The following is a 24388-nucleotide window of genomic DNA, read 5'->3' as shown; positions in this document are numbered from 1 at the left end:
TATAACAGTGAATTCTAGAGACATATATTGCACAGAAACACAAGCAATTTTAGAAAATACTATTTTTTGAATTATGGGTGTTTACTTAAGTTAATTTCTACTTTCCCTCTACTTGATGAAAATGGCAGCTTATGAGATTTGATGCATTCAGATCTATTACAGACCCACAGACTAACAAAGATTTCAGTCTTATTTTAGGGTTGAGCACAAAAGAAGGCACTTTGGAAAAAATTATTCCAATGACTCTAGCCTTAACAACCAAATGGATGCAGGAACTTGTTTTAAATCTTTGAGCTATGCATCGTATCTAATTTCTGCTTCTTCCCCTGTCAGATCAGGTGCCAGTAATCCATTCATCTTGTTCATTACAGCTTCTGTATAATTTTGGATTAGAGCTTTCAGACTTGGATTAAGCCTATTCTTAGTGCTTCTAAATCAGCATATTTGATTTTCTTTTTGTCAGGAGCAATGCTGTAGAAGAATTTCATAGGGCATCCCTACTATTTCCTACATCAAACATGACACTAAGACCTCTCAACAGAAACAACTTCAAAACTAACACAGGCATTAAATTGGCAGTGCATTTCATGACACTCCAAAGTTATAAATGGCAAATAGGAGATGAAAGCCTATATGTATGAAACAGCATCAAAATAATATTTACACAGTGTTTCGTAATTTATTTGAAAGCATATAAATATATAACAGTCAATTTTTACTTTTTGCAGATGTATGTCTGAGGACTCTTGGAGGATATCAGTAAGATAAGCAAATTTTTATATGTGGCATACATGAGCTAAGTTCCTACTCACAATCGTAATAGAAATCTCTGAAACTCAACTAATGCATAAGTCTCATCTATCACAAAATTTTACACATTTATTTTCTTCTATTCTCACAGTCAGGCATTTATTTTCATGCTGCAGCCTGCTGGTATGGTCAGGTGTGAGTTCTTACAGCCTTGTCTAACCTTATTCCTTGTAGTCCTCTTAAGAGTAAAGGTAATCTTATACCAGCCAGCAGTCTCTCTCAAGCACAAATATATCTTAAGACACAATGTTAAGAAAAATATACTTCCTTGAGTTTTCATTCTTAATGACAAAATTCCTAAAATCTCAAAAATTATGTTTTAAATATTTCATCCTATAAATTTATATCAATGTTAAGTAAGTACTATGTCCCAAAAATAAAAAAAAAATCGAAAAAAGGAAGAGACTCCCTAGCAACAAAATAATGAAAAGCACTAATGATTGCACCACCTCTTTCAGCTGCAACATACAGCACCTCAATCATAATACATTTTATAAACGAGTGAAAAGTTCTTGCTGCGTTTTACAGTTTTACACAGAGACATCCTTGTATGTTCAGTTTGAAACACAGCAAATATTTTTAAATTAAGGACCATTCTAAACTGTGTCCTTTGCTGCATTTATGAGCTTTCTCTATTTAGATATATATAAGGCACCCATCTCATTTTTTCTTTCTGATGATCTCTTTGAATCACACGTTCTTTGGATACTGCTCTCATGACAAGATCTCTGTGCATTTGACCATGCATTATAAAATCTGTCTTCTTAATCTCAAAGTGTCTTGCCAGTATTTTCACTTAGTTTTTCTGCCTAAAAATTTTAAATGCACCATCATTTTACTTACAATGGGTCCTGTTCCAGACTAGTTCTAAAATTGTTTCTTTAAATTGGACTCCTTCACACACATGAACTGCAAGCATGCCTGCACAGTTTCCCCATGCACTCTGTGTTCTTCCTTCCTATTAGTCTCCACTTGGACATAAATATATGTGGATGTATTGGTAAATAATTCAGACAGTGTCAAGTCTACAACTGGTTTAATTAGTTACTTTTCCCAGTCCAGGAAGCAGAATTTTCTGTGTCAACATCTTAATCTCTATTAGGTAATGAAGCAGAGGGTGATGTCACCTACAAAGCTAAGTGCTGATATCAATCAGTCCTGTGACCTAATTACAGACCCATTAAAACTGACACAGAATACAGAATGCAGAGAGATGCTCTGTGTATAGTATATATTTCCTTTCTGGTTTTCCCTCTTTTGCCTCAAGTTAATTGTGTGCTATCTATAGAAGGCTGGAACATTATCTCAAGAGCAGGGACTGATCAGCTTCAGGGTTCAAAAATTGATCCATTAAAAATAAATAGAAAAAATTCCCTGGAGCGTGGGCCAAATCTGGACACCGTAATCCTAGAGTATTACAAAAAAATAAACCTAGCCCATATTCCTTTTCAGGCAACCTTACAGGTAATTTAAACACTATTTTGTTTCAACTTCAATGTCTTTTAGAATTAAACTCACTTCACTGTAAGAAACAGAACTAATTACTCTTTCTATTGGAAGAGATATTCTTTCTTAATCCATATTTTATAGAAAGAGCTATACTTCACTATTTAGCTGTAGTGTAGTTCATGTTGCTAGCAAACCCATAAAACTAGAACAGAGAAATAGTAAAATTTTGGGTAAAACCTGACATTTTTGGATTTGTACTTCCTAGAATTCAAGTGCTGTTAGTGGCATTTGCTAAGCAGCTCCCATGTGTTCTGAAAGACAAAAAAAAAACCCAACATATCTGTAGTTTTTTTCACTTCCTGCAATTTCACTGGAGCAGCTAAAAACAAATAACCACTTTGAGTTATATAGGTCAAGTGAAAAAAAACCCTGGTAATAGAAGTCTGAATTTCTGTGTCTTTTTGGATCTGTTTAAATAAATTTTAAATAAATTAAATTATAAAAGAAAATAGATCATAAATAAATTCTTAAAACCAAAGGCTGTGAAAACACAGACAGCAGATTATCAGGTGCCAGAAGTAGCCAATTAGAATCAAACTCCTGTATACAAACTGACCCCTGCTGATCAGATCACACCTAAGGCATACTTTGCAGGTGAGAAACAAGCCTGCCTTTCACCCTCAAGCTGCTTCCAAGGGTACAGCCTCTGCAGCAGAGTCCAGCCAAAGCAGTGCCCCATTGCCAAATGCCCGGACAGGACTCTGGATCACCACCGGCTGTCCTTGGCAGCTGCTTCAGCCCCAGTGTGGTGAGGCTGCACCCCACTGCCTCTGCATGAAGGTACACCTCCTCTACACAGCAAGGTTGGCATCCTGGCCATTTCAGGTTGGAATCTTATGCTACTTCCCTCAACTGAAGCGATTAATACAATTAAATCTTCCCCTTCTTCCTAATTTCTCATGCTGTTATATTTCACATGTGATCCTCACCTGCACTTTTGCTGCTTTAGTCCTAGAGTGGACGTGCCACTGAATTTACAAAGGGAAGCAATCTGATGAATATTCAATGATATTCTTTATGACTCCAAGAAGGAGCACACTACTTGAAGGCTACTTGAAGCTGCGACTGATTTCACAAAATACCAAGGTGTTGTACTTTTAAACAAGAATGGTTGCACAAAAGAAAACTGCAGACAAGTTCCAAATAAACTAGCTTCTAGTTCAGACTAGTCATAGTAATGATTGACTTCTCACTAAGTTTTGAACTAGTGTTTAGAAATCTGTCTTGAAATCCTTCTGACATATTTGGATGAGATGGATGAATATCTACTATTTTCATGATTTTTCAAGAACACCTTCATATTGTGGTTGTTACACAATCAAGTTAATAAAATTTTATGACCCACATAAGCAATCTGAAAAGGTCTTAAAATATTTTTCTTTTTTCAAGACATATGGCGTGATAAATTTATGATTAATTTCTCTGCCTTTTACATCATTATCTCAAATGAAATCAAATCATTTTAAACATAAGAATAATACAGATCAGTTTATATTGATTTTGAAACCAAAAATTATTTTGAAGGGAGAAAGAAATTTTTTCCAGCATGATATCAATTTTTAAATTACTTTCAGAGTGGAAAACCTTGAAAACCTCACATATTCAAAATTTAAGTTTGCAGTTTTTTGCAAGCTTCAGTCAACTTCCTGCTTTAAAATGTTTTTCAACTCCATTTCAAAAAACACTCAAAACATTCAGTGATATTTCTGAATTTTCAGGGAAGTAAAATACCAATCAGTCTTGCAGTAGGCTAAAATCCAATGTTAACTCAGAGTACACTACTTTAGGCAATTAATTTCTTGGTTTATATCTTGAAAAGTAAGGCCAGCATTTAGCAACACTTGCAAGAAGGCTGAGTTCCTTCAGCCCCATCATAAATACACATCTGTGACAAGGTAGCTCTGAAGGTTTCATTTGCATTTATCAAGTTAGGCTTTCACACAGACATGAAAATGTAGGCTTCTCCATGTATTTTCATATAGTAATTTTAAAAGGTAATTACATCAAAAGCATACAGTATGCATTCAGTACCTTAGCAAAATTGTACACATGTTTATAACCATATAAAAAGGCAAAATATGCATAAGAGCATTGGGAATATCAGGTAACTTCATTCTAAATCAGAGAAGCAAAATTAGATATCTGGGTTTGGAACAGACAAATCTAAATTGGACTCTTAGGCATGGAGCAAAATAACATATATACATAAGCTACAAGCAGAAGTTTCACTCATCTGCTACACAGCCTCTGTGCCATTTGCAAGTTTCCATTTACTTATTTCATTAAGGTTTATTACGTCAGTAAGGCAGATTCTTTCGAAAGCACAAGCATGAACTTTATTGGTAGTTCCTTGCACTGCTTGCTCAAGAAGGCTTACATCACCAGGAGAAGATTTTAAAGTACAGCTTCAGACAACCATAAACTCATTTTTTAAACTTCAATATGAAGTCTCAGAGAAAGATTTTATATATATATATATATGTATATATATATATATATATATTTACCAATTATTTGCTACAAAAACTACCTCGGCCTTATTCTGATTATTATACAACATAACGTCTCTCACATGGGAAAGTTGGAAAGTTACAGTCTTCTCTGCCACCAAGGACTATGTTTACTATGGAAACTACTATAATCAAGTAATTCGAAGTCGCTTTGGTAACCTGACTATAACACCATTCTTTAAAGTATCAGAAATGTTGAACTGCAGATTAAATAATCCACTTGAAATCCATATGAAATCAGATGGTAACCTGTCCATCTGAAACCATCTAAAATGACAGGAATACTAAACTGAGTAAAATTAAATGATCTGGTAGATGGAATGAGAAAGGGCAGACATGTTTTGCTTCTTTTGTTTTTCCTCATAATATGTTATTTTTTGTCCACTGTTTCACAATTATTTCTCCATAACTGAGAGAAAGTGAGGATTTTATGACGGCTTAAAAATTATGTAAAAACAAGCACTGCATGGGAACACTGAGGAATCAGACTAGACAAAAATATATCAATGTCACAAATACATCTGAAGCTAAAGCATACTGATTTAAAATTATTAAATATTTTACTTGGTGTCTTGTTTCATCAAGAACCAGTAAAGTGAGATCTATTTTTTTTACACATTTTTCTCATGACTCAATATAAAAATATTGCCTTACCATGCTTCTGAAAGCTACATGTATTTAACATGAATACCATGAGCTTCTATCCTTAGACTATGAATCAAATACAATCTGCAAGACAAATTGTGCCCTGAGGAACAAGTATGTATCTTAATGGGAGTCAGGAAAAGGCCGAGGAGATTTTTCATTTATCCAAAAACATTTTTCCCAGATGTCACTGGCAGATGTGTAGAGTCTCATCAAAAGTTCAACAGCTTTAAATTCCTTTCTCCAATACAAAATGTAGGTATGCTGACAGATAAGAGAATAATAGGCTAAATATGTGAATATTTACTGATTTCTCTCTTGTCATATATTACAATACTTCAAATATTGTTTCTCCAGGGAAAAAGACTGACAGTAAAAGAGAGGTGTTTGTGGTTACAAATGCTAGGAGGCAAAAAATTATTCTGAAGCTATTCACTGTGAATGGTATTATACGAAGGTAGTGTACAGAACTCAACTTCTAATTTCCAAAGGCTTCAAACCTGTTATTGAACATCTAAACATCTAAAGCAAAGGAAAAGAAAAGAATCCTAGAGGTCAACAGTCTTGAGCAGGTATGTGGTTTTTAAAGAGAGCTGAAATAAATATAGTCTTTGAGGGAGGAGGAAACTGAGTTTGTGTTTACTGGTTGTTTTTCTAGTAGAAAATTATTTTTTGGACAAAATCTGTACATCACGCTATAGGCTTGCAGTACCTAACAACCACGAGATGTTTGTGTCACTAGCCAAACTTCTACATGCTCCTTCTATCAGGTCAAATGTGAACAAAATTACACAGATCTGATGGGAATGTAGAAGAGAAAACAGTCTATGTTGGTGAAATATACCTCTTCAAAAAGGAAACTTCAGGTGTGGATTGAAGTAATAAAAGAGAGAGGAATTTTGGTTTTACTGTTGTGAGAAAATATCTCATCTAAGACAAAAAAAATATCCTTTGAAAGTTTGAATTTTTTTTGTAGCCTAGGAAAAATAAATCTCAGCTTATTTTCAAACTGAAAGCAGAAGGCTAGATCCAGTTGAAAGAAAGAGAAAAATAGGGTAGGAAGGACTTCCAGGAAAGTTAAACTACACAAATATATTTCCCAAACGTAATAGAAATAATCCTTTCCAGGCCCTAGCACTTTTTGAATGTGTGAAGACCATAATTTCCTCTATTCAAGGTCCTGAACATGCTAAGGGATAACTAGACCTAAAATGAAATTAGCATCAGCTCCATTTCCTTAGTTCCCGGCAAGCTTTGCTGGTACATTTACAAAAGTAGAATCCAATTTACTGAGTTCAAACATTTTGTAACTGAAGAACAGTGTTAGATAGGCTATTTTTAGACTTGTGAAAAAGCAGTGATGAATTCCTTAGTTTATCTTCCGTTTCTACCTACTGATGACTTTCTATTGTCTCCTTTATGGAGTTACTCATAATTTATTTCTATGCTCTTTAACATCTATCTGATAGAAATATTTATTGTACCTATTTTAAACATAGTAATATGTGTTGCACATACAATTTTTTACAGCTTTTTCCTGGACATTCTTATTTGGAAATTTTTCTCAGTACCTACAGCATATAAAGAAAGCAGTAACTGTTTAGTCAGAAAGAACATAGAACCTTGCTGATTTTTTTTATTTTGCAGGTGCCTATATCTAAATTTCTAGACAGAAATACAATTTCAGATAAAATAGAAGCATATTTACACCTAATTCCCCATACTTATCAAAAAAAAAAAAAAAAAGGAGTTTCCTTTCAAAGGAACTACATCTGAAGATGAGTAATAGTCACTAATGTTCAAAAGCACTCACCATTACTCTCACACATAGCAGCAAGATTAATAAATAATTAACAACATTTCCAAAACAAACATACCTCAAAGACACTGGTGTCTTAATTCTTCTGGAGAATTGCTACCTCAGCTGCCTTTTTGTCTTCTGGTCTTGAATTTGTTTTGTAGCCTAGGAAAAATAAATCTCAGCTTATTTTCAAACTGAAAGCATAAGGCTAGATCCAAGGGGAAAAAAAAAACAACACTTAATAGCATTGCAGTTAATTCTGCTGTAATCCTGCCTCATTATCTTAAGCAAATAAATCTCTAAAAAGGATTACCTTTTTAAAAGCAAATTAGAGAACTGAATGTCATCTGTGCAGGGAGACATTCTTTTAAAATGTAATCAGCAAGGAAGCTCATAAATAGGACACTATATAAAAATATCCTATCAGGCAATCCTTAGCAGATTTTCAACAGATGTGTATGTAACTATGATTTCACAAATTCCTAAAATAAAATGTATCGAGATCATTTACCACAAAATTTCAGGAGTCTAGAAAAATGTACTCATTCAGATTCTAGAGAAAGAACAATATCAGAAAGAATTGTTCTTTATGTATCTTCAACTGCAAGTGTTCTTGCCACACCACCCATGTCAAGAATGGTAAATGCAGGGACTGGGAGAATGGAAACCCTAAGCCCACTGTAGGAGAGGGTCAGGTTTGAGACAAAGGAACCTCAATGTTCACAAGTCCATGGGACCCAATGAGATTAATTTGCAGGTCCTGAGGGAGCTGGCAAACAAAGTTGCTAAGCCATTATCCATAATTTTTGAAAATTCATGGCAGTCAGATTTGTGCTTACAGCCCGGAAAGCCAATGGAATCCTAGGCTGCATCAAAAGGAGTGTGGCCAGTAGATTGAAGGAGGTGATTCTCACCCCCTCCTCTGCTCTTGTGAGACACCCCCTGCAGAACTGCATGCAGTTCTGGTGTTTCCAATTTATGAAGGACATGGAATTGTTGGATCAAGTCTAGAAGAGGGCCACCAAGTTGATAAGAGGACTGGAGTACCTCCCCTGTGAAGACAGGGTGAGAAAGTTGGGGCTGCTCATCCTGGAGAAGAGAAGATTATGTGGAAACCTCACAGCAACATTCCAGTATCTTTCCCTACAGGGAAGCTGGAGAGGGATTCCTTGTCAGGAACTGTAGTGATGGGACAAGAGGTAACAGGTACAAAATGAAAGAGGTGAAATTTAGGTTAGATATTAGGAAGAAGTTCTTTACTGTGAGAGTGGTGAGACACTGGAACAGGTTCCCAGGGAGGTTGTGGGTGCCCCAACACTGGGAATGTTCAAAGTTTGGTTGGACAAGGCCTTGAGCAGCCTGGTGTAGTGGGAGTTGTTGCGACTTGATGATCTTTAAGGTCCCTTCACACTGTTTAACATTCTGATTCTATGCAAAACATAGCAAGAGTAGCTATTTAACTGCCATGCCTCCCACTCCTGCATACCATTATAATTTTTGATTTACTGAGGAGAGTTTAAAAAAAACCAAAAACCAGGCAAGGTTATTATGTTTTTACTTTATTTCAATAACCATGTAAAATTCAGGAGGCATAGACCCTAGGTGCATCTTAACACTCGTTACACATTTTTAGAAATGCACATGGAGTATATAAGCAGTGAAGAAGCAGCAGACGCTATCGAGAGAAATCAAACTACTGACGTCACTATCATCGTTAGAATGCCTTATGTTTTCTCAGAAAAGGTTTACCAATTTTAAGCACTTTTTGATATATTTAAGTTAGAAATAGAAACCATGGGTTATCACACTCTTGAGAAAAAAAATCAATACTATTACAAAAATATTTTTTTCATTAAGAAGAAACCAGTCTGTGATTCTGTGACAACTTTATTATTAACTTAAAAGAAAACAACAGACCTAAACAGACCTGTTTAATAAAAAACAAATTGCCATTTACATTTTTAGCTTCCTTTTTATTGAGCTTCTCGGTTTCAGTTTAAAATACTCTTTATCTTAATCATCCTGCGAGTTACTCCTTTCTTCAAATTATTTCATTTATCTGTACCAAGTTATTTTAAATAAAACAAGTTAGAAGTTATTTTAAATAAAAACTACACAGAAGACAGCTTGCGTGAAGGGAATATGTATATATTAAATCTAGGTGAAATCAACTTTGGAAGATGATTGTGGTATACGCGGAAGAAAATAATGAAGTATTTAGATGAAAGTAATAAAAGCTACAAAGCCAAAACAGAAATGAAAAACAACTAAAAAGGGTTAATCAGAGCCTCATTTGTACCCACAAGCCAGCAATGTAGTTAGTCAGAAAGAAGTCAGGGAACTAATTTCTGTCGATAGCTGCTTCTACGTCTTTTACTTCAGTATTCCTCAAAAGCAAAATACATAATCACACACACATGCATTTGAAAATATGAAAGCCAATGCATGATACAGAAGGTAAAACAAGGCATCCAGCATTCACAATAATACCCAAGAAATGTCATATGTTATGTTATCATTCAAGATTCTCTAAGAGCTAGGGAACTGTGTACTTCTGATTTGCAAAATTAAAATAATCACACTCCTACCATCAAAACAAATATTGATTTATAACTATCTTTATGTCAGAGTGGCCATGACTTGAAAGTTTTGTATTACTTTTTCAGGTGGCAATATAATGGAATCTCATGCAATTTTTCTTATTTATCATTTTGTTAACAATTTTCGAGACTTGCAAGTTTGAAGATTAACTGATGTCTTTTCATCCAAAGTCTATTTTCATCTGAGTGCTAGAACATTTTCATGGTATGTTGAAAACAAGATAATGGAGTGACAGTAGTAAAAAATAACACTTGAAGGAAGTATCTTTTAATCAATATTTATGTGAAAAATGGAAACAAAGTAGATCTCTTCACACTTAACATCTTTCTTTTTATTATTTAAATACATTAAGTAAAATGATTCAAAATAGTTTTTTCATGGAACAAGAGCACACATTTAAAAGTAGTTTCTAGTATCAGAATTCCTTACATCTTTGTATTGTTACATTAGTTGGAATCTTTTCATCAGATTTATTGGTTTTGTGATGTTTGCTGAGACTTGAGAAAATGCCTAATTATTTCGATTTGCTATTTTTTTTTCCCATTTTATTTTCTCCTGATTTTGGTTGGTTGTTGTTTGTCTGTATGGGTATTTTTAAGGCTCCCACTAAGTCAACATCTTTGTGTTCATGTATTTGTTCAAAACCTTGAAAACTGATGTTTTCTACTCTACTGTGCTTTCAGACACACAACTTCAATACCACATGCATCTGCATTAGTCAAACATTTAAAGAAAAATATAATTATTCTTAATGACACTAGATTGAAAGGAACCCTTGGATTTAATCTAGTCCCTCTTGACGTTTGAAGATCCATATTTACTGTCAGGAAGGTTTTGCCCTTGCAAACTGACAGCTTTCGGTTTCCTTTCTACAGTCATTTTATTGCTGGAGTGCACAAGTTTGTGCAAGGTTAAAATAAAGAATAACTGATCAATCTGTCCCTAAAATGTTTTTTTTTCTTTTTTAAAGAAAACAACAAAAATATAGAACTGAGTCAGTTATGTTGTGTTATGAAGTACAGACACATAAGTTCAACTGTCATTGTGGTACTGACTGTATTCTTGTAAATCATCATTTAAAGGTTTCATAAAAACAAAAATGAAAATACTTCCTTTTACAAGTTTTCCAATGTCTTGTGTCATGTGAAATGTCAAGTTATGGCATCTAAGATAGAAACTATGCTATGAGTAAAAACAGACTGTATAAATTCATAATAAATTTCTGTCTACAAAACAAAAAAGCCCCTCCAAACAACAAAACATCCAGAAGATAGCAATGCTAATCAGACTATGGGAGTGCAATTATCTACTTTTTTATTATCTTGATTTGGTGAGATCTTACTAGCCGCAAGCTAATACCGTCATCTACTCTTTCATTAAAGCTCAGTTTGATTAAACATTGTAAATGTGAACTGTTAGCTACTACCTGTTTCTATTGCAGTACACAGATGAAAAGGATTTCCCCAAGCTAACAAAAATTAGAAAAGAGAAGACAGCTTTAAAACCTCAGTTTTCTCTTGGTGCTCCTAAAGAGATCAAAACTCATAAACATCTTGGCATGCCATTACCTACAGAAAAAACAAACTTGCAGACAACAGAGACAATGACTAAAGTGTTCAGCTTACATTTCGAGTCTTCAGCCATTGCTTACCTATAATCTAAAATCAATAATCAATTACTTGTTCTCAAACAATTCAAGGTACAACTAAAACCACAACAAAATTAGCTTTCTGGAGGCAAGAAGCTAAATAATTTTGATCCCAAATTCTTGGTTCATTACCACCTGGTAAAGGAAAGAGAAGACCTCAAGCACCAACACAGAGGAGCTGTGTTTGTAAGGTGGCATTGGCATCACTCAGATGTCTATATAACAAAAGAAAATTAACCAAAAAAGGCCAACATCTTAAAAATAAAACAGTCTGATGTCATTAAATAGAAGGCAAAATAACAAAAAGGAATGAAAATCTCTTCACATGCCTGTTGTTCAATGACATTTGCTAAGCAAGGCAATGACAGGTAGAGATATTTGGCCTACTTTATCAGTCTAAATGCATTTACAGGATAATCTCCTGAACCACAGCCTATGTTCAAAACAGTACCCTCACAGATCTGTAGAGGATTTTAAGCTGAAGTGATGTGAAATACACACTGGTTGACTATATATATATGCTTTTTCTTAGTTTCTGACATTATTTTTCCTTTACATCTGTTAAATAGATAGATTTCTAGTTGAACTATTTATTCTTTTATTAATGCTAGAGAGAGCAAAGTTCATATTAGAGTGTTCCATGTGAAAACAAGGATCAAGGTTCTTCAAATCTGTGTTTTTACTGTTATCAGCAAAATTTCTCCATCTCTTATTTTCCTTTATAAGTTGCTTTTCATTAAACACAGAGATGAATTAGACACAAATGAGTGTGAGGCAACTTAAAATCCTTCAATTTCCAAAGTTCAGGGAGGCTGCAACCACCTCTTTCCATTTGTTTCCACTTACAGCAAAGAGTATCTTGATGTTGCCAGAAGAACTTAAAGAATATTTCAATCTGAACTCTAGAAATATATTTTCAGCCAACCTAATGAACACCTTTTTACACTCAGATGTACTATGAGGCACCAGATATCCAAGACCCCAAACAGTAATGCCTTCAGGACTTATTTTGCTTGATATATTCAATTCAATTATATATTCAGCTGAAATATTCAATTAAATTCCTACTATAATGACACTGTAGTACTACAATAAATGTCTAAATATACCTAGGGTAAAAACCTACCACATTTTAAACTTGACTTTATTTCACTAATTTACTTGGCAATAAAATAAATAATGAACACAGATTAGGAAAAAACACAACAGAATATTTCAGTTGGAAGGAACCACAATTGATCATCAAGTCCAACTACCTGACCACTTCATAGCTGACCAAATGCTAAAGCATACTAACAAGGGCATTGCCCAAATGCCTCTTCAACACTGTCAGGCTTGGGGTGTCAACTACCTCTCTAGGAAGCTTGTTTCTGTGGTTGACTACTGTTTAAGAAACATTTCCCAATGTCCAGTGTAAACCTCCCCTGGAAACTGTTCCCACGAGTCCCAGGGAGGAGACATCAGTACCTCCCTCTACTACTTCCCACCTCAGGAAACTGGAAAGATCCACTCAGTCTTCTTTTCTCCAATCTGGACAAGCCCAAAGTTCTCAGAAGCTCTTTACTTGTAGGACATTCCTTCCATCCCTTTTGCCAGCTTTTTTAACCTCTTCTGAATGCATCCAAGGCCCTTCAAAACTTTCCTAAATTGTGGGGCCCAGAACTGCACACATTACTCAAGGTGAGACTGCACCAATGCTCAATAGAGCAAGCTAATCACCCCTTTTGATCAAGAACATATTTACAATTATTTCTTACAATTCTAGTTCCATGGAGCATAAGTAACTATAAAACATAGGCTTATTTAACACTTATCTTTCCCGATGAAAGGTACCTCTCTTGCCTGCAAGTTAAATAACCTATGATGCATTTTTTTAATTTCCCTCTTATTTTAGATTTTATAATTAAGGACATACATTCATTAGGGAAAATCACATCTGCCTATCATTTGATATTTATAAGGCATTAACATCTGTATGTGCATGGAAAAAAATGAGATGGAAACTGACATTAATTCTATTTCTTGACTGAAAAGGAATATAGCATTCAGATTTTTTACTTGTATCTATTAATGAGTCGTTAAACATTTAGCAGATTTCTCTTCACCAAAGAAAACAAATGAAGCAAAGTAGTCTTGTTTCACCATATCTAATCTTTGTATTCACTTCAGAAAAGGCGTTCATAAAATATTTTTCTCATGTGTGTACTTCTGTAAACATTCATAGAAATACTCAAAAAATATGGAAATTAACTCTACCACTACACTAATTAAGTTTAACTCTATGAGATCAGGGCCAAAATGTTGGTGAATATAAATGCAACTATATCACTGGAGTGGATATGTGAGCGTGAGGTTCTTGAAGACCATGTATAGAGCAGTTCAAGAGAAAACCTGTGTGGAAGTCAAGTGGATCAATAAAATAGAAATATTTTGAGTTGAAATTAAACCCTGAAAGTATTAAAAATATTATTTTTAATGTATTATGTTTAAGGCTCTACAGTCTTATATACATATTGATTCATAGAAATTATTTAGAAAAGTGCTATAATTTTTCTGGGATATTCTTTTCAGCTAAATTGTTAGAACCCCATTATTTTCTTGTCAAGAACATAGCCTTGTTTTCTTCGAATTTTTGATGTGATTGTTTCTCTTTATATTAGATTAATATATGATCTGAATTATTTGGAACCAGTGCACCATCAGAAAATCTTCCTTGACTAAAGAGCAATCCAGTTATTCAGTGAAAGGAGAACTAATTCCAGCCAGAATTTTGTCTCTGCTACCATGTCTATTTGTGGAGAGAGAAGCAGCATTGATTTTTCTGTTTTGTTCCCATAGATAGGCTCAAATTTATATTCAGAGGTGTGCAAAGGAGAAAGGAATTGAAGGGTGAAAGAAGCAAATGCAAATGACTGGTTGAGTCACCGTCCCTGGAGATATTTAAAAGATGTGTAGATGTGACACTCAGGGACATGGTTTAGTGGTGCATTTGACACTCCTGGGTTAATGGTTGGACTTGATGATCTTAAAGACCTTTTCCAACCTGAATGATTCTATTACTGTATGAAAATAGGAATTAAACATTACTGTAATATTGTTTTTCCTTCTAAACAAATGACTTCTAAAATTTTTAGTGCTTAACAGTATTTTACTTTTTACACATTAATTCTAAACATTGAATTAAAAAAATTCACCTATAGATTTAAATACGTCTATTTTTTACTTTGCTCATCATTTAATATGATTTCAAGACCTGAATGAATTATGCTTAAATCCCATTTTCGCTTGAACACTTTGCTTAAAAGAAATTAACCATTGATGTCCATACTATCAAAAACAATTCCTCATGGTCTATCCAAATATCCCCTGGAAGTGAAAAACTGGAAGCATTATGGCATAGGCAACAATGTTCAGGTATCTGTAATGATGACAAAATTTACTAAAACAGTCCTAAGGTCATTTGCCCTAGTACTTACTCATATATATAAACTGGGAAACAACATTTAGAGATCACATTAGAATTCCATTGAAAAAAGTGACCCTTCACTTACTAAAGTATTACATCTAATTTACAAAGAAGCCATACTAAATTAGTTATCTAAATCTCTGGCTGAAATAGATCATAGCTGTGTCTTACCAATTAACCTTTCAATGCACAAAACCCCAAATGGTTTCTAGTGATTTTGTTTCCAGCTCATTGTAAATGGCAAATGTTCTCATACATGCAGTACAACTCAACTACTGCTCTCAATTCATTAAAGGAAAGAGTTCTTCATTTAATGAGATGGAAAAGAGATAAAAGAAAACATATTTTACTATGTTAAATAGAATTTCACTCACATATGTATAGATAACCAACATCAGTTTTTACATACCTTAAGTCCTTAATAGCAAAGTCAGATAAGAGTACAAACATTCAATACTGCTATTATCAGAACATTGCACAGCTTCCCAAAACAAAATTTATCAAATTCAGTGGAGCTTACATTAGCAAAATTACATTTTCTCAAATGTATAAATATACTCTGTTGTTAAAATTCAAGATTAGTCTAATCATTGCTTACTTTCTATTCAGTCTGAGACTTCTGTCTGGAGTGACATTTTAATTTATAGTACCAAAATGACACAACTAAATATTATGAAGAGAAAACCAGACTTACTAAAAAGGAAATACACAAGAAAGTGGAATACAATTGTATTAAGTGGAAACATGACAAAATACAAAGCAGAGGAACAGCTTTAGATTCACCATAGCAGCATCATAAATTTTCTTGAGAGAATGATAGTGAAAACAAAAACTGGTATCAGCTTCTTTTCCTGTCAAACCATCAAGAGTCATAGCATATAGTTTTCCTTGGATGTATAGAGGAAAAAACTTTTCCTTCAGACTGCTTGAAGTCTGATGATGTTCATTGCATAGAAAGAAACATCCCAAGATAAAGGAAGCAAACACTTTTTTAAGCCATGACTTAGAAGATAATTTCTGAGCTCACAGAAGGTCTCACAGCATATTTTAAATTACACACTGACGTACATCTTGTCTTCATAAAGTGTAATCAGGTCTCAGTCTGTTCAGTGAGGTTACAAAACAATTTTTGATTTCCCACAAACTGAGTCTATGTTGAAAACAATCTGTGACTTGAAGGAAAGGAAACAGCTTTGCACTTTGAACTTGCAACAGCTGAAGGCTTTATTTAGTGTATGGGGCTGCCTGCAGTTGTCTGCATATCAGGAGAGCAGAGCAGCCTGTGCCTGTCTTAGGAGCAAAAGGAAAGAGATAGGAATACAACAGTTCTTGTACTAGGAGAACATTAGAAAAATGTTTTGTTTTCCTCAGGTGAGCTCTTTAAATTTCAAAAATACAGTAAGTAAAACTGTAAAGAAAAAATTAAACCTTCTCTTTCAACTGAAACAAAATTTTGAGGTGAGAAAACTCAGGGATGAATAGCCTGATTAATCATTTACTGCTGTATGATCATGAGTAGTTTTGGCAGATTTTGCTTCAGTTTTCTAACTTATCAAATGTGATTTCTTTTTCCCTTTTTATTCCCTTTTTTTGGCTCATGAGTGGATCAGACTCTTGCTGGGGCTTGCATAGGGTGATACTAAAGAACTATTCTTAGAATTTCAGCATACCACAACCAGAAACATGTAACAAACAAAGGATCACTGCCTATTGGGACAGATAAAAACTCAAGGCTTAAATGTTTATTAGGTCAAATCTGAAAATTGATTAAAAATAATGTTCTCCTTTAATCTAACATATTCAAAGGAGAAAAAAACCTGCAAGCCTGAAGTGATTCAGTGTTCCATTAGAGACATCATATTATGCTTAAAAAAGTGAGAAAGAGAATCAGAACCAGTGAGATTCTTGTATTATATAATAAGCATCCCATCCCACCTGTATTGAGAAGTGCTCTTATCTTTGAAAGAAAGATATTTGAAAGAAAGAAATTTCTATTTGAAAGAAATTCAAGTAAAAGACAAAATTTCGTGCAAGAAAGTAAAAATTCACTTGCTTTACTTATTTTGCTTGTAATTTTCTCTCTCTTCTTTACAGCAAACAAGATGCACATTTATTTGTAAAACCTGAATGGTCTTGGATGGTTTCAGATTTCTGAAGTTTACAAATGCCTCCTTCAATAAACCTGCAACATAGCACTTACTGAAGAAAACAGACATCTGGGAAGAAGGACTTTTCCACTTTCTGCTAATATTATTGGACAAATGTACACTGTTATTCCTCCAGCTGACCAAGGAAATGGAAAAGATACTGAGACTCTACATCTTCTAGCCTACCTTTTCTCTTTTCATTTTGGGACAGCATACATCAGCATCTGCACACACAAAATCTGGTTTTGTTCTGAGTTCTTTTCCATAAAATTACATTGATTGTCAAGAAAACACTCTCAATACTACTATAGACATTTTTAAAAAGTCAGAAAGATAAAAAGAAATATTTAAATTTTAGGAGGCTACCAGTTTTATACCGACAGTAAAAGATATGTCTATATACATAAACAATTAAACCAAAGTCATTTAAATCAATGTAAATTAAAAAAACCCAACCCCCACTGCGGGTGCTGGCTGGCTCGGACGGTCGGGACGGACAGAGACGAGAGATCTCTGAAGTCAGATCTTGGAACATGCGGTTTATTGCAAAGGACGTGGGTACAGGGGCACTGCTTAGAGCTGCCAGACTCAGCTTGGAGCAGGCCCAGGAGAGCAAGAGAATAAGCGGGTAAGTAAAGAGAGAGAGAGAGCGAGAGGAATGAGAGTGAAGAAGTGAGAGAGAGTGTAGTAAGAGTGTCTGAAGTCCTGGTTACAATACAATAAATCATCTTCTGTACTGAATATTCTAATTGTCACTAACCAATCTAATACAAGATACAAATCCTATAGCATTTACATATAGCCTATAAGAGTTCTTATATTACCATAGAGTGTTACATCTTAACTTCTAAAAACTACTCTTTGGACCCCTTCTGCTGATCTAGTAGGGTCTGCTCTGACCCTTGGACCTGCCTGCAAGCAGAGGGTATTGTTCCATCAAGAGGGGATTACCTTCAGTCGGCCATACCATTGTTTTCCGGTTGTTCAGTAACTAAGACTTGGTAATTCAAAGGTGTCTTTCATTTCGATGTCACTTATAGTTTTCATATTCCCAAAATCTTTTGTCAGGCAATCATATTTATAAGGCTTTCCTGTTTCATCTTCCCCAACACCCCCCCACTTATTTAATTTTTGTTTTTGAGAAAACAATCTTACTCATCTTTAAGACAGTTTTGCATTTACTCCCAAGAAAAAATTCCATTATTCCATGCTTATGTGACCAAGAGAATCTTCTGCATGTTCCCTTCTCCCAGATAAGCTTTCTCTGTTAGCTCTGCAATCTTTCATCTGCTGGCTTTGTATTGCTTTATATGTATATGCACACAGTCCTTTATATTGTTCTGTTTGTTTGGGTTGTCCAACTCTGTTACACACATTACACAGTTTATCTGTAACAACACTCCTAAAGCAGCCCAGGGCACCATCAGCTTTCTTTATGTTTCACTTTGTGTCCACCAGGTCCCACAGTTCCTTTCCTTCCAAGCTGCTGTCCAGCTAACCAGCTCCCTCACATATGCTGCCTCGCTACACTGCCTGGGTTTATTCCTCCCCCTGTGCATGACCTCACACTTATCCTTGTTGAACTTCATGAAGTTCCTGTCAGACCATTTGTCCAGCCTGTCCAGGTTCCTCTGGACGTCATCACAACCTCCGGCCTGTCAAGCACTCCTCCCTGTGTTGTAATATCAACAAACCAGCTGAGGTTACACTCTGCCCCATCATCCAGATCATTAATGATGATGGTAAGAAGGGCTGACCCAATGTTGCCCTCTAGGGTACACTGCCAGCTTAGACTTAATACCACAGGTTACCACGTCTGGGCCTTTAGCCAGTTTACAGTCCACCTCAATGTCTGTCCATCCAATCCATACTGTGTCAGCTTCTCTATGAGGATCTTACAGGAAAGAGCATCAAAAACCTTGATGATACCTAGGTAGCCCTACTGACCACCCATTGTTCTACACTCATCTACCAAGACTGTCATTTCCTCATGTAAGGTTATCAGTTTGGTCAAACACAACCTCCCATCACCGCCCATGGACTTATGTACGTCCAGTTTGTTTAAATATTCCCTGACCTGGTCCTCTTCCACCACAAGTACATTTTCCTTGCACCAGGCTTTTCCTTGGCTTCAGTAACTAACATTTCTGAAGAATGATTTTGCCAGTTAAAGCTCAGAGGAATTCAGAACCTCAGCTTTTTCCATGTCCTGTGTCACCACGTTCCCTGCCTCATTCAGCAGTGGGCCCACATTTTCCCTATTCTTCATTTTATCACCTATGTACACATAGAAATTCTTCTCATTCTTTTGATATCCCTGAACAGATTCTGTTCAATCTGGGCTTTGTCCCTCCTAACAGCATCTCTTCAGGCTTAAATGCTGCCTCTATATTCCTCCCAGATCATCTGTCCCTGCTTCCACCTTCTGTATGCTTTCTTTTTGTGTTTGAGTTTGCTCAGGAGATCCTAGCTCATCTATGAACTGCTCCTCATATTTTTGACTGACCTTCTGCCTGTAGGTCTGGAACAATCTGGAACAAACAGATAAAGCTTTTATCAAATGGTCTTCTCAGCAGTGTAATCCATGAGAGACAAATTCACAAAACTATGTGTACAAAAAGGCTTTCAATAATATTTAAGTAAAACATGTAGGAAATCAATATAGGCAGAAAGTAGACTCTATACTGGCAGTACCATCCTTATTATATTCTAAAGTCACTGTCAGAGCAAAAAAAGGGAGTGCAGCTGCTGAAGAATTTAGGGAAATTTAATGTATTTGCGAAATACTGTTGAAGTGTTGCCTCTTGTGTCTTCTGAAAGCCTTTACCATGGTACTTCTGAGTCACTTTTTTTCTGAAAATTGTTAAAAATATCCCTCCAAGGACTGGTAGGGTCTAACATGTGAAGCTTCAACAACCGCTGTACCATCCCTCTACCCAAACAACTAAGAGCTTTCAAAAAGCGCATATGGGATAAAACTCTCTTTATTAGTAATTCACCTTTGCTTAAGTGCACAACTTATTGCTTTTCAGACTGCAGGTAGTTAGTTCAATTCCCAATAAAGTGAGACTTTATGTACATTCAAGAAGTACTTAAACTAAAGCAACTGATTTAATGCTGCTGTCTGAATCATTAGTGTGCTAGCAGGGGACTCCCAAATCAGTAGTTCAAGAACTGCTACTCAGTCATTAAGGAATTTTTCAAAGTGCTGCACCAGCACTCAGTGAACTTCAAAGCATAAAGAACTTTTTCTGTACCCAGCAAACTACTGACACTTCTCAATTACTGTGACATTTTACACACATTTTGCAAAAATATGAGAACTGCACAATGTAAGGAGGAAATAAACCACCAAGCCTTTGGTGTTCATTGAGTATTTTTAATTATATATTAAGTTTTGCAACCATTGAAGTCACCCAGATTATTATTCAGTTGTGAGCCAGTTTTGTGACCCCTTCCTCAGGGTTATGCAATATAGCAGTAGATCAATGAATTATCACCTCAGCCAGGGTACTAAGTCTGATTTGTGAAGGATATGTGTAAGAGAGGAGCACAGAATATAGCTGGTGACTGACTTCTAGCAGAGAGAACATTTTTTCATTTTACTATTTCCTCTCTTGAAATCACATGATAAACATAAATAAGCCAAACAAACTGTTTTCTGTTTACTGTTCACATCCACACATATTTTATAACATGTACTCCCACACTACACAGACAACATGCTGATAATTTTGAGTGAAACAGTTGTGCTCTTAGCCTTCTTTCATTTCTGTAGGTAGCATGGGTTTACCAGCTGCCTTTACTAAAAATCTTATGTAAAATAAAAATGATATAAACTTGGGAAAAATTATGGCAAAAAAATTATCATCACCACCTGCTGACTTGAACTCTCCCATTAAAAAAAGGTCTTCAAACAGACATTTAAATTAATATTTAGGTTAGCTACTTACACCTTCTCTGTCTACTTCCAAATTTATTTGCCATTGTAGACGTCCCAAATGCCATTTTTTGCATAGTCTCCTTAAAATCCTTTTGCACTCTGGAAGCTGGTCGTCTCTTAAGTAAGAGCATACAACTTCCAAGCACAATAATTCCAAATAATTCTGCAGGTATGATGACTGTAGAGAGACATCATATTTAGTTATCTTGCTTTAATTAGCAGTCTGAGTTGTTAGAACTGATGATTAGGATATCTCCTGTCTTTCTACTGTTGTGCTCCTGGAATACTCCCAGCAGGTAGGAATAAAAATTAGCTTAGTTATTAAGCACGATGTTCCTGCTGAAGTACTTCATTTTCTATGGAAGAATACAAGAATTATAGGCCAAGAACTTGCTACTGTTTTGCTGTTTTATTTTTATAATGGAGAAAGAGTACAGCAATACAGCATAACTTTCATCTTCATGGTAAAGGGGATGCTTTTCATCTTAAGGACTGTAAAGATAGTGAACACCATATGAAAACCAGTAACATAAGTCCTTCTCTTACCCCAAGACACTGAAAACTATCAAAAAAGAAAATTGCAACTGGAGACTGTAAACAAAAAGTACATGAAAACTCCAAAAATATTGTGCATGTGTTAAAAAATATTAAGATCAAAGTCTAGATTAATTCTGGTTTTACTAAGGTTGTAGAACTCCCAGGCTACCTTACAGTACCCCCTGAAAGTTCACATATCTCAGCACCATAAAGACTTGTTAGAGTCAATGTCAAAAGTTCTCACTGGTACTGAAACAATGGAAAATATCTGTAAAAGTCTTAACCAAAAATAAATTTGAGTGAATTTTTCTGATTCCTTTAATGATTCATTTCCTTGCTGTCATAACACCTACATTTTGTACTGTGTTCATCCTAGTAAGGCAATTTTTAAATACGATCTTATTAAGCATCTGAATTTACTCATAACATTGTTATAATTATTAGCACATTCAAAGGGTTTGGAAAATAGAATCCGATAAGGATTATGTTTACACACACACCTTCAGTTTCCCTGAAGTAACAGAACAGATTGAAGATGGATTAATCTGACAAAATTTAGACCTTTAAAAAGTCTCAAGCAGCTAGTCATTTCGACCCTCTTTAGGGTCAGCAGAGAGAAACAGACATCTGTAACAGGTCAGACAACTTGCTTACTTCTTTCCTTCAAATATAAAAGCTACAGCCAGCATTTCCAGCAAAAATGATTTTTAGGTAAACATCCTGTTCCTCATGCTGGACTCTGAGCACCTTTTTAACTTGGGAAGCTTAAGCTTTAGCTTTGACAAGCAGAAACTTCAGAACAATGTTACCCCCGCAGTTCTGGTATTCTGTATTGCCTCACAGCAGAGGATGAGGTTCCAGAACTGAATAGCTGAGGCATGTTCTCTCAGATGTGTCTTAACTGCAGCTGAAGTCAGTCTTGGGAGGCAAACCATACATAGACAATTTCCTCCCCCAATATCACATATCTTTCCCTGCCTCCAAATGACACATGTTGGTAGAGGTTTTCATTAGGTACTGATCCCCCCTTCTTCAATCTTTCTGTCCCTAGCATTATGTTCTGTTATGTACATTTTAGATTTTTTTTACAAAACACATCTCATTCTAAAAGCTTTGCATGCATACTTAAAAGGTCTTTCAGAAGAAAAGGTAGGTCACTTGCCCATTATTTAAGATGGAAATAAAAATATGCTATAGCATGCCAATTCTGTAGGCCTGTTTTCTTTAAAAATTACATGGTTTGTCCAGTGAAAGCACAGGAGGCTTTTTGATACCTGTACATTAGCAGTCATTGCTAAAAACACAGCATGAACAAGTTGTTTCACAGAGAAAAACATCTAAATCATTCTTCCTACGAATTGTGGGGTTTTTTTTTATTTTTAGGACAATGACATAGCTTCCCAATATCCCTACCACATCCCTACTAAACAAAAGGTTGCATACACTGTGCCTGCAGCTATTTGTGCACTGAAAGGGTGGTTAGAAAAACTACTGTCACTGGTTGATTAGCTGCTACAAATACAATGTGTGATGCTCAGGTCCTGTCCTGTCTGTCCTCCGCTCGAGGGAACAGCAATGCTGCTCCCACATTCAACCCGTTAACCAGTTTCCCCACAAACCACATACAAACATAATGACCCTTGAGACTTCTTCCTTACTTTCACCTGCACTACACACTGGCAAACCTATCCAGGAGGGACTGGCAAATAGAAGCAGGCAGCCTTGCTAAAACACATTTAGAAACGAAAACAGGCCAAGAGCAACTTAAGTATGCAGTGAAAATGTAGATGAGGAATTAATTTTATGTAGACGTAGTAAAATAGTTGTTACAAATTGTAGGACAATACACACTGATGGACTATAATTGCTATGCAGATTCTGTACTGCCACTCTGCCAAGATGGTGTTGATTGACTGAGCTTGGTAAAGCACTGAGCATGAGAACGAGTTACAAAATTGTTCTTCACACCATGCTTGCCGTATGTGCATGCCTTTTGCTTAAGTAAGCTATATGAGGTGTCAGTACAATTTTAGCACCCTTGAAAACAGAATGCAAATTCAAAGCCTACGATTGCATCCATATGACCATATGGTCATAACCATAGAATATATAGGGGCTGAATGCAATAGATAGTCCAAAATTTTTGCCAGAACTCTAGCATCAGTTTAAAAAATAAACTCCATAATTTCTCACTTGAATTTTAATCATTCAGTATCTTCTTAATGAAATAGGATGTGCATAATATAATAAATTAGTACAGTGTCTTAAGTAATAGAAAAAAATCTGAAAAATCCCAAGTACTGATCTAAGCGTTGCTTAAAGAAAATCTAATAAATCACAAAGGTTTAAAAGAAAAAAAAAAGTACTTTTCTACTCTAGAACTCATCACAATTCTTCTTAACTCATCTGTTTAAAATTTATTTTTCCCCACCACTGACTTCAGCCACATTTTATTCCATCATAAACATCTGAAGCAAAATAAGTTATTTCAAATAATGTAAGATGAATTTTTTGGAACAGCATTCTCATTTTATAATTTAAAGTACAAGGTAAGAAAAATATATCAATGAGTAACTGAAAAGATTTTTTTTCACTTGAATACTTTCCAAATTATTTTTGTTCTTTAAACCAATATAAAGTGCACACTCTTAAATGACTGCAAGTTTACCTGGTTTGAATTCTTCAATAATAAATATGTATCACTTTTTATTTATTTTCTTTTCTAGCAGTAAAAGGTTTTTTTTCTATATTTGATTAATCCTTGTAGAAAA

General features: G+C 35.1%; 1 protein-coding gene and 1 long non-coding RNA gene across 6 annotated transcripts in view; one reads left to right on the top strand and one right to left on the bottom strand.

The window, feature by feature from the left end:
• The window catches only part of LOC121674380, a 50994-nt gene extending 33280 nt beyond the window's left edge, over window positions 1-17714 (top strand). Inside the window, exon 4 of the long non-coding RNA XR_006019597.1 lies at window positions 17085-17714. This is a non-coding gene — a long non-coding RNA (uncharacterized LOC121674380). The remainder of the gene's footprint in view (window positions 1-17084) is intronic.
• The window catches only part of CDH18 (cadherin 18), a 521943-nt gene that overhangs the window by 303484 nt on the left and 194071 nt on the right, over window positions 1-24388 (bottom strand). For 4 of the 5 annotated variants that reach the window (XM_042048680.1, XM_042048682.1, XM_042048689.1 and 1 more), the window contains one exon: window positions 7352-7437. The gene's annotated coding sequence lies outside the window, so the exon portion shown is untranslated. Of the gene's footprint in view, window positions 1-7351; window positions 7438-7588; window positions 7668-24388 lie in introns of those variants that run through there. The other variant, XM_042048684.1, reaches the window with a different exon arrangement.

This window comes from Corvus kubaryi, unplaced genomic scaffold, assembly GCF_017639235.1.
Source record: "Corvus kubaryi isolate FWS band 111438036 unplaced genomic scaffold, C.kubaryi_AGA036_p1.0 68, whole genome shotgun sequence".
Classification (NCBI taxonomy): Eukaryota; Metazoa; Chordata; class Aves; order Passeriformes; family Corvidae; genus Corvus; species Corvus kubaryi.
Note: the sequence above shows the minus strand (reverse complement) of the source record. Positions and strands in the feature narration are given on the sequence as shown.